Below are 12,927 nucleotides of genomic sequence, written 5' to 3' on the forward strand. Positions count from 1 at the left end.
AGACAGCTCATGCTTTTAATTTATCCTGCAGAAACAATGTGTTTAAAGATCTACTCTTCTGCATTTATTTTTCAACATTACATAATTTGTTTCATTCTAGGCTTTTTTTTTTAGAAAGTTAGGTATATATATTTGCAGGTAAGATATGTATTCGCCTGAATTTGATTGCTAATAGTATGTGATAATGTGTAGATAAGTCTCTGTGATAGCCGAATAATTGATGGGTATAGCATTTTAGTTTTAGTGAATTGTTAGGTAAAAAATAAAATTACTCCTGCCATAACTGAATAGGTGGAGACCAAGGCAGTGTTAGTAATTTAGTTGAAGCCAAATATTGTGAGCGTCTGATTGTACCTCTAGTTATACTGACTTGCACACCTGGGTTTTTTCATCTATATACACTTGTATCTCATTGTTATTCGGAGTTCACTTATTCATTGTGATGTTTATTTAAATAACTAGATTTGGTGGCATTGAATGCATTCCTTGTATGGAAAGAAACAAGCATACAACATTTTTTTCATCATGCAATGTATCTGGAAACTTGATTAAAATCCGTTGTTTTTAGTCACATGGAAAAAATAAATCCCTTGAATCAATATTTAATTACACATTTGCATATTCAAGAACCATTTAAATTTTTTTTTCTTTTTATATATTGTGACTTAAAAAAATACTGTTTCATTCATGCCAATAATCCCCTTCTAGATTTAATTATTTTAATGTTTAATTTTTAATACCTTTCTTTTTGCCCTACACATGTCATAGCTGTTTCAGAGACTGGCGTCTAATTAAATTGTATGGTATTTGAAATGAATGACACAGACGATGGATATTAAAGGTAAAAAGCAAAGTTAGTCACCTCAGTGTAGGATCAAAATTCTATTGAAGATGATTCTAATACTGTGGTTCAGTACACAGGAAGTAAAACTACGGAACTTTTTTAGACAGACATCTCATGTTTACTTTTACCTCGACATATAAGATGGTTGTATGGTTAGCACTGTGAGACAGTATACATTTGATCTGTGTAAACTTATTAAAATGTAGATGATGTCGCCTCTATTACGATCGACCTTGAAAAATTAAATATAGAACTACTACCTAATCTTTTCAAATGTGGCAAGTCGAATAACAAACCTCAAGCTGTTATTTTCTCCCCAGTAGTAACGTCCAATGCTCAATGTTCTAGTTAACTGTTTGGGCTGTAAACACATGACACACTTTGTTGTCAGATTACCTTTATCGATGTTCTAAAGATTTTTTTTTTCCTCACTGAAGTCAAGAATGTGCAGCATATCTATATGTCAGTGACGCACATTTTATTTCTTGGTTTTAAAATGTGTAGTGTATAAAAATGTTAAATAATAAACTACAGTAATATAGCCATGTTATTGACTTTTTATCTAATTCTCGAAATGGCAAGTGTATGTTTCCTATATAAATTCCATTTCGTTTGGAAAGAGGGGGGTGGGGTTGGGGGCGGTAGACTTTCTCCGGCGGGGGGGGGGGGGGGCTTGAGGAAACTCTGAGAATAATATATATATATATAATCAATGTATGTATGAATAAGAACTGGTTCGTTTATTTATAACTAGCGTACCCGACCCCCGCGCGTTGCCGCGGGGATAGAAGAAAGTTTGACGAAATAAATAAGAAGGATTTCACCAACGCGTTATCAATTATATGTTCTTAGACGCGTGACCTTCTTTTCTAAAAATGAGTTATTTAAATGTAAACAATGCCTGCGCTTGGATCATGAATATCGGGACACGGGTTTACCTACACTACCGCATGAAAACATTGAGTGTACATTAATCACTCACCGAAATAATATGGTAGAACACACTTCGGTGACCGCCCCTGTGTCAGAGAAGTAGAGGGGCGCTCTCAGGGCCCCCACACCCCCTACCCCCCCCACCCCCTACCCCCCCCCCCCGATTACACTACCGCATAGGCGCGGCGTACGACCCATGGCTCCTTAAAACTAACAGGCGCCATCGGCCAAATAGCATCCTGTTAATAATGATGCTGATTTCGTCATTCGCTAAAGTGACACAAATGAACAGGATTTTTTTCTTTAACACGTAAAATAATTATTTGACGTGTTTTAAATATCAGTGTGACTGATGCAATATGCTAGCGTTACTAATTGTCTGTTATTAGATGCTCGATCTCGATTTCTGACTGGATTGTCTAATAATAGATGCTTATTGCATCATTCGCAAAGTGACGAAATTCTACATTAGGCTCCTCATATTCAAAAAGTTATTTCTTCATCTTTCGCAAGGTGACGAAACTGTACAGAAGGATTTCCTCGCGTTACAAAGTTATTTTTTAGAAGCCTGTTGTAGTTTTACCGCTGAATATAGTAGTACCCCTTACTCGCTATGCAGGACGCTCGATTAACGGATGCCAAGTGCCAACATTGTCGCTCTAAAATCTGGGCGCCAAACCGTGTTTTGACGAAAGTTGTACCCTATATGGCGCCGCCCATAAGAAACTTTAGTTTTCTTTTTCGCAGAAATATTCTCGGGAGTATTCTCATCTACTCCCTAAAGTTTCATGGCACTCGGATGAACCGCATCCGAGTTTTATTTTTTATATACCGTGTATAGAGAAAAAAAAATCGCTCCCCCCGGGGGCGCCGCCCTTGCAATATTAAACAATATTTTTTTGCAGAACCCTACCATTGAGTGATCTAATCATCTCCCCAAAGTTTCATGGTACACAGATGAACGATGTGAAACCGAAATAGACTTTTATTTTTATAAACCGTATATAGAGAAAAATTGCAGCCTCCCGTGGCGCCGCCCTTGCGAAATTAAAAAAGGATTTTTATTTTACAGAACCCTTCCCTGAATTGTTCTAATCAACTCCCCCAAAGTCTCATGGTTATCGGATAACGGTGTCACAACAAAATCGACTATTTTTAAAAATATACCGTAAATAGAGAAAAATAGCACCCTCCCGTGGCGCCGCCCTTGCGAAATTAAAAATGATTTTAACAGAACCCTTCCCTAGAGTTTTATGATGAACTCCCCAAAGTTTCATGCCTATCGGACGAACGGTGTCACTGCAATCCACTTTTATTATTTTTATATACCGTATATAGATAAAAATTGGACCCTCCCGTGGCGCCGCCCTTGCTAAATTAAAATTTATTTTTTACAGAACCCTCCCCTAGAGTGGTATAATGAACTCCCCAAAGTTTCATGCCTATCGGATGAACGGTGTCACTGCAATTCACTTTTATTATTTTTATACACCGTATATAGAGAAAAATCGGACCCTCCCGTGGCGCCGCCCTTGCGAAATTAAAAATTATGTTTTTACAGAACCTTTCCCTAGAGTGGTATAATGAACTTTCCAAAGTATCATGGCTATCGGATGAACGATGCCAAACAAAAATCGACTTTTATTTTTATATACCGTATATAGAAAAAAACAAATCGCGCCCTGTCGGGGCGCCACCCCTGCGAATTTGAAATATTTTTTTTCGCAGAAACCTCCCCAGGAATATTCTCAACAACTTCCCAAAGTTCGACAATGATGTGATGAGAGGTGTGGTAATGCATAAAAGACACACAGACACACACACAGACATACATTGCTTTATATATATATAGATAGATAGATATTTATGGATCAATATTGACGACAATATGAAACGAAAAAAAAATAATGATTCAATCGATACACAACACACTTGTTGAAATTCTTTAAAAGCAAACTGAAAACCCGCGAAAATTTACTATGGTTAAGTATAAATACAAATTCTAATACTAAAACATATTAAATTTGTGTATGTGCCAGTTCGTTATGGAAATTTTGCGGATATAAGGAAATATAATAGAGGAATATAAACAACACTGTTATAGAGAAATGCACCGAGTTACCTAGTTATCTTCTGTATGTTAGGGGAAACAACTCTTACAATTCAACAATTATTAAAGTCAACAAATGGTGGTCGTCAAGACGTAATACACATTTGTAATGAAGTATAAACCTAAAAACATTAAATCTAAACTTGCACAAAAGCATATACATATTTTTTCTCTCCTGATGGAATACATTTAAAGTTTTAAATAATTAAAACTAACATGCCAGAACTTTACACTAAATACTTGTTTATAAGTAGTTGAACCAATATTTGTTTAAATGTTACGTCTCTGGTGTTAAGATATCATATAATTTTTCTCTACAAAACTAAATTCAACTGTAATCTCTAATAATTAGTTTTGGCTGAAAAAAAATCCACCAACGGGTTGTAGCTACATTATTTTTTTTTTAAAAGGTTGGAAGGTGATAGGCCCATGTCTAAAAATAACTAGGGACACAAACGCTATCATTTACGCTTCGTACCAAATAATATAATTAGCTTACATATAAACACGTCGATAATCAAAGAATGCAAAAGGTGGACGGTCTTATCTTGTGTTTAAAAATGAGTACGCTTTTAAAATTTGTATTAGAGTCTTACGCTTATATTTATTGGTATATAAAACAAAAGTTGCATTTATGTAATAATAAAGTAGCATAATGTGTGTTAGGTAAGTATTATCAACAAGCTCCTTTACACAAATTAGTTGCAACTTTTTCGCGCAGTTTCTTTTCCACGAACATCTACACTCGCTAATCGGGTTACACCAGGGGTCGGCAACCTGCTGGTCGCGAGCCGCATGCGGCTCTTTTGATATCAAGATGCGGCTCTCCAGCTCCTTGAACAAATACTAATAATCTTAATAAAAAATTAAAATATTTGAAATAAAAAAAATGTTAGTGGCTCTTTAAAACCAGGGAAATTTTGAAAATTGTAACTTTTAGCTCTTCCGCTTCAAAAGGTTGCCGACCCCTGGGTTACACGTATCTTAAATTTTGCTTGTATGACAAAGCACATTTTAGCTTGCTCAACAGCTCGTATCACAAGTCTCTTTTATTTGGGCACTCTTATGTTGAGGTACCACTGTATGTAAAAGTCTACACTATAAATAAAAACCCAATCAAACCACTCCGTGTTTTCAAAGAAAATAAACTGGAGGGGAAAGTAGATATTAAACAATTGAAATCACTGAGGGTAACATGTTTAAAATTGTGGGGTTTAGTATAAAGAAAAGTAGTATTTAAAAAATGTGTTTACTTCCCAACATACATTGTACACAAACATTGTTTACTATCATATACTAGTTTTGTCCGTAAGTAGTTATAAAGACCCTAGTTAGTACAGGATTTAAAAACATAATACAAAGAAGAATATTTGAGCAATAACTAGAAAAATAGGGTATATGATCAATAGAAATAGCAAACTATTTCTTGAGCATAAATTGAACTATAAATTAAAATTCCATTTTACATTTTCATTTTTAATTGTGATATTTAAACTCAGCTGCTATAAAAAAAAATATATATATGCTAAAACTGATGTTTCTTATTTGTACAATAAATGCGATGAATATAAACACTATGATCGTGAAGATCACACAGTTGACATATAAAATAATCAAATCACGCCTACAAATCAAACTTTCAAATAAAAAAAAATTAAAGCGTACACCACAGTGATTTTACAATTTCACTTTAGCATATAAAAATATACGCTTGGTTCGTGAAGCTAGATACGTGTTTCTTCTATTAAATCACCATTATTGTTTTTATACCTAACTTTAGGTATATCGAATTAGATATCTTCAGATGGAAATGAATTGATTGTAAATAGAGACCATACCTTAACATCTGGAATATTTAAATGTGTGTTAAGTGGTCCTGGACAATTTTCAGAGCATGAGAACAATGACATACACTTTAAAGAAATTCCGGCTCAAGTCCTCCAAAATGTGTGCTTGTATTTTACATATAAAGTAAGGTAGAAACATTCTTAAACTGAAATTCCAGAGTTTTATATTGCCCATGAAATAGCGCTAGAATTAGTAATAGCAGCGACTTGTTTGTCTGTTAATGACTTAGTTTTCAACACATTGTCGGTATTTAAATATAGTAATAGCTATTTTAAAATACTGAATGTTTGTAAACTTTGCATCATGGACTTTTTGCAGTTCTGTAACATTTATCATAACTTGCTGTCCTGTATAGATTTTGTTGCAACTTTGTTTTTAGAATTTAATTGTTTCAAGCTGATGAAACACTAGATCCATTGCGCTATATTCATGTGCGGGGATGATAAAAAGGTTTGTTTTGATTCATTTGATTGTTTTATATATATATATATATATATATATATATATATATATATATATATATATATATATATATATATATATATATATATATATATATATATATATATAAATCAAATTGTTTTATCATCGGTTGTGGTTCTTGTTTTTTTTCATTGGAATATTTGTTTTCTTAAAAGAGTTATAATTCAGAAGTGAATTATTTTAAGAAACTTTAAAAAAAACAACTTTTTTGCCGATTTCAGTTTTTTTTAAATGTTTGGATTCTTGTGTAAACTGAAATATTTGTTAAATTAATTAAACTTAACCACATATTGTTTATAGTACATCTAGTTTTATTACAATAATATGTAGGTCAGTGACACACTTTAACGTTTTTGTTTTTATTTCATGGCATAAAATATATAAAAAAGAAAAGTTTAGTATATACTACGATATTTCCCGTTATCGTATTTTATTAATTGTTAATTGTAGCATTATTTAAAGCGCTTATATACTAGTATTGTTTAATTATTCTGTTGCATTAACTAAATGCAAAATTAGAAGAACAAGACTCTGTAGACTAGTGTGGACATCTTAAACTTTATTTATTTAATATTTCAATACAATTGTGTTCAATTCAAATAAAATGCAACAAGTGAGTCGCTTAATATACCAGGGGAGTTCTAACTATACGAGTGTTTTTTAACCTTTTTACTTTTATTATTTGTCTTATATTTAAGTTGGAAAATGTAAAAAATGATAAATACTCTTTTTTGTAATCACCATATTGCTTTAATTATGTTTGAATAATTATTAATAGTATCAATGTTTACATTTACAAAAATCTATTTCTACACCAGGGTCAATGTAAACCACGATTAAACTACACATAGGTCGAGCAGCACAGACATGAGTACACCCTACAGTCCTGACAATCATCTGATACATTTCTATACAAAAGTTGTCTTGTTTCTATATAGAACGCGATATAGGAAATTTAAATCCGCCCAAGAACATTTTAAATGCAACATTTAAATAAGTGACAAAAGTCGAACAGCAAAACAACCGACATAACATTACTCTAAACTACTCAATATTAAATGAATAAGGAAATAAATCAAGACAAACATGAAGAATACTGTTGCAATTAATTACCGTAATTGTTTTCTACACACTAATTTAATAAAATAAAATATTTACAAGACATGTATCTGTGCTAAGCTCACCGATTAAGAGAAAGACGTTTATGAGAATACTATTGTTAGCTTCGATTAATAATGGGGACTTCATGTATATTACATTTTACAAGGGAAACAACCTAGACAACATTTTGTTGTTTAAAGTACAAATATGAAATACAGAAAAAGTATACATCAATCAAATTAGCATAGTAATTTTCGAATAGATACAAAAAATTTCGTATGTATTATTTTAAAAAATGACTTTCCGCATTAAAAAATACTAAATTGCGATTGTATTTAAAAATTACAAAAACTGTTGAAATATGTTATATGTGTTATATATTTTTTGACTGCTATTTAAACTAATTCACTGCAAATAACCAACCATAAACTTGTTAAATGTTGACTATAGTTCAGGGGTCGGCAACCTTTTGAAGCGGAAGTGTCAAAAGTTACAATTTTCAAAATTTCCCTGGTTTTAAAGAGCCACTAACATTTTTTTTTTATTTTAAATATTTTATTTTTTTATTAAGATTATTAGTATTTGTTCAAAGAGCTGGAGAGCCGCATCTTGATATCAAAAGAGCCGCATGCGGCTCGCGAGCCGCAGGTTGCCGACCCCTGCTATAGTTTGATTTTCTGTAATCCCATATTTATTTTCGCTCTACTTAAATGCTCAAACCCCTCTTAACCCACCACGCCGAATGAAAAAATAAATCCTTTGAATCATTATTTGATTACACATTTGCATTTTCAAGAACTATATACACGTTTTTTTTGTTTCTTTTTATATATTGTGACTTTAAAAATACTGTTTCATTCATGCCTGTAATAACTTTCTAGGTTTAATTTTGTCAATGTTTAAATTTTTAATACCTTTCTATTTGCCCTACACATGTTATAACTATTTCAGAGACTGGCGTCTAATTAAATTGTATGGTATTTGCAATGAATAATACAAACGGTAGATATTAAATGTAAAAAGCAAAGTTAGTCACCTCAGTGTAGGATCAAAATTCTATTGAAGATGATCCAGACCACGTTGTATATGTGTAATCTACTACTGTGGTTCAGTACACATGAAGTAAAAATACATATCATGTATGTTTTTACCTCTAAATATAAGAAGGCTGTATAGTCAGCACTGTGAGACATTATTCACGACATACATTAGAACTGTAGCCTATTTACTTTTTAAAATAGAGTTGATTTCTTTCCCTAACGATCGATTTAATATAGAAATACTACCTTGTCTTTACAAAGGTGGCAAGTTGAATAACAAACTTCAGGGGTTCTCGATCAGAGTCAAATCATACTAATATAACATAATATATATAAGTGTAAAAACAATTGCATGTTATTTACTTTAATGTAAATGACAACACCCGCAGCTCAAGGTGACAGTGCTATCCACCGCTATATAGAACTGAGTGGAAACTAAAATACATTTTGCCAAATGTCAAACAAAGTCATCAAATTATTTGATTTTTATCGTAAAAAATGCAAACGATATTATAAACACATAACTAACTTGGCTGCGTGATTGCTATTAAACTGAATGTGTACTCACATACTACTAACACAAATGCATCTTCTCTTTAAAGCTGCTGATCTAGCCAGAGGCGTAGCGAGGTAGGGGGAGGGGGCGAGGGGGGGCGGATCGCAGCGGGTGACACCATTTAGGGGGGTGACACCATGGCAAAAGAATAGTAAAATATATAGAGAAAAATTTGAAGGGGGGGGGGGGTTGCAAATCGAAAGTTGGGGGGGGGGGGGGTGCAAATCTAAAATTTGTCTGCGGGAAGGGTCGCTCCGCCCCTTAGGGGGGGGGGGGGGGTTGTGACACCATTAATTGCCGCACCGGGTGACACCCGACCTCGCTACGCAACTGGATCTAGCTAACTGAAACAATGCTTCAGGAGCTGCCTAAACATCAATACTTGCAAGTTTGAAATTAACCAGTGCTTTATTTAGCTGTAAAAATATAGCAGCAACAATCAGAAGAGATAGAGAAAATGTTAAATCTAACCCAGACCATAGCTGTTTTTGTAACGACAAAACAAATCATAAAAAAGGAAAAGAAAAAGAAAAACATAAAAACATTAAAAAATAAAAAATAATTGATAACTGTGATCGAAAATTCAATAAATGAACACATTAAAATCCACCCAAAAACATTTTAAATCAGACATTAAATAAATGAAGAACGGCGGACAACAAATGAAACGATAGAACATTACGTCTAATCTACTCCATATTAATTGAATGTGAAAATAAAACAAAGCAAACATGAAAAATACTGTTGCAATTATTCGACGTAACTATTCCATATACACTCTACACACTTATTAAATAAAATGAAATTGTTCAGACTCTTATATCTGTGCTGCTCTCACAAATTAAGAGACAGACATATTAAAATTATATTGTTTCGGTGTGATAAATGATCGGGACTTAATTTGCATTTTATAAGGGAAACAACTTACAAATTATTTTGTTGATTAATGTGTACCTAAACCGTTCAAATATAGTATACATCTATTACATAATTATATTATTTTTCTAAAACAAACCTTTACTATCGTATATATCATTTAAGAGATTAATTTCGATATAAACATTTAATTAAAATTTATTTTGAATTTAAAAACGTAAGAACCATTTAAAGATGTTATATAATTTGTCATATAATTTGAGCCTGATCTTTAACTACTGTCTATGTATTCATCACTTTTGCCTTTAAAATTATTTTATTTATAATTTTAGGAAAGCAATAAATAAAGTATTAATTTTAATTTGACAGTCTCAAGCCAAACATCACTCGATCAGCCCTCAAGTAAATTAACATAACAGTCTTATGTTTCCCAGGTTTTAAAAGTGCACAATCTGAATGGTAGAAAGAGAAAACCACCTCACCCCACCCCCACAGACACCCCCCCTCCCTCAAACGGATATTTTAAGGTAGGGTGCCATCTTCGCCATCCATCTTCCCTTTATCTATTTAATGTAGTCATATTTTAATTACTTTTAATGATTAATTTATTATCTAATTAAAGAGAAAAAAAATAGGAATCTACAAATAATTACCGGAAAGACAATTTGCAGATGGACATTTTTCCTAAATGTCTTAAATATTCGAATTGACATTTTCCTAACTGTGATACATGCTCGAAGGAACTTTTACCTGAATGGGACAAACGTGAAAATTGGCGTTTGCTCGAATTAGGACAAAAGCGTGTTGCCGCATGCAATGATGAAAGCCTGGCCTGCCAAGGTGAAAAAGAGAATTATTTGAGATGGCCATCACTTGTTTTCTAGTGTTGTCTACACTCAAAGTGTTCATTTAAATATCAAACTTATCAAAATGTTGTCATTGGGCCGGTGAAGTGGAGTCGACTTGTTTAAGTGTTATTGTTAGGAATATTACATTTTAACACAGTAATTTGGTTAAACGTAAAGACTTTAACATTATTTTATATCTTTTATATCTTTTTTTTTTAATATTGTGAATTTTTATTTTAATAAGCGTTGGACAGAGATAGTTGAGTTAAAAGCCGATTACATTGTTTAAAAAGGACTTTGGTAGATGTTATGTATATATGAGCAGGGTGCATTGGCGTAGCTAGGTCGGGTGTCGTCCGGTGCGGCACTTAATGGTGTCACAATAGTATAAATCAAATATTATATTAAATTTACTTTCGCTATTAATTTGTATAATTTCAGTAAAATACATACCTTAATTTATTTCAAAAGTATTTATTTAATTGATGCTATATATTTGTGATTTTGACAGTGTTCACATTATACTAACGATTTTTATCCATAGCCGGTTATAAATACACCTTGATGTAACGTGTTTTCTATATCATTAGCTCATTAGCAGGTTTACGTCATGGTGTCACCCCCCCCCCCCCCCCTCTCCATCATTTTCGGGATTTGTCAAGTTTGCTCTTAAAAGACTATTCAACTTACTCCAATTGATCACTTAATTAAGTGGGATTATCATTTTTCTGTATATATTTTGCTATTTTTTGCCTTGGTGTCACCCCCCTAAATGACGTTACCCTGTGCGGTCCGCACCCCCCCCCCCCCCCGCCATCCCCTCGCTACGCCTCTGGCAGGGTAAACGATAATTTAACAGGCCTCTATACATTACTTTGCGTGTTTGGTTTATGTTTCGTTATAGGATATAACGGAAAAAAGAAAATTGTGTTTGCATTTCAATGCTGGGCATTAATTATAAACATATATTATAGGTTCTATAGGCATAGTAAATAATTGTCTAGGCCTAAATAAACTTAAAACAAATTCTAATTATTGTGTCTCGTGTTAAACTATAAATAAAAATTCCATTGAAAAGTTTTATTTTAAACTGATATATCACAGTCAGTGTTTATAAAACAACGTTAAAAATATGCTTTAACAGATGCACTTTATGAATAAAAGAAATGCACTGGTTGTAAACACTACAATCGTAAAGATCCCAGCATTGATATATGGAATATTCAAATCACGCTGTGGGTAAGGCAGTTGATGGAACCTCCATAGTTTTATCACAGAGTTTATCTAATGAATGATATTGAGATATATTACAACGAGTTGATGTATGCTTTGATTGTCCTTCTAGAGTACCAGTCGACAGTATTGGGTCATACACGTGAAGAGGAACAGATAGTAGATTTAATACTGGATGTTAGTCATGAGACCAAGGAAGTCTAAAAGAAAAGACAAGATATTGCTAGTCTGTTTTCTATTGTCAGAAAAGTTAGCACATGTCACTTAATAGGTTGCTTATGCTTGAACTGCTGCTTATGCTACAATTAATTAAAGTATAAGACTAAAAAGTGGGTTATGGGCTGTAAAAATATATCAGATTCATACAGAAGCGATGGAGGAAATGTTACATCTGACACACACCATAGATGTTGCTGTAACGACAAAAAATCATAAAAAGTGAAAGAAAAAAAAAAGAAAAAAAAACCCTATCATATTTAATGTTAATACTGACCAAAAATGTGACATAATGGGCACATTTAAATCCATCCGAAAACATTTTAAATCAAACATTAAATAAGAGAAGAATATTTGATGTGATGTGTCTCATTGCAATCAACATAACTTTTCCGGTTGCTTAAAATGTGTATGATTTTAATTTTCTGTTATCCCAAAAGCATTTCAGCTCTACTTGAAAGCCAACACCACCCCTACCCCCAGCCCCTCAGCCCACCACATCGGTGGAAAAAAAAATCCCTTGAATCCTCATTTAATTATACATTTGCATTTTCAGCAAGTGAGTTTAATAATAGCTTGTAAAAATGCGTTGTTGGCACTGAAAATATATCCTCAACAATCAGAAGTGATGGAGCAAGTTTTTCATCTTTGCCACACCATAGCTGTTTTTGTAACGACAGAAAAATCATGAAGAGTGGATGAAAGAACAGAAAAAAAAATATCGAATAATTATAGTGATACAAAAATATGACATAATTGACAAATTTAAATCCATCCAAAAACATTTTAAATCCAACATTAAATATAAGAAGAGTGTCGGACGATAAAACAAACAATAA

Source organism: Physella acuta, unplaced genomic scaffold (genome assembly GCF_028476545.2).
Source record: "Physella acuta isolate Inbredline_101_S28 unplaced genomic scaffold, ASM2847654v3 ptg000142l, whole genome shotgun sequence".
Taxonomy (NCBI): Eukaryota; Metazoa; Mollusca; class Gastropoda; family Physidae; genus Physella; species Physella acuta.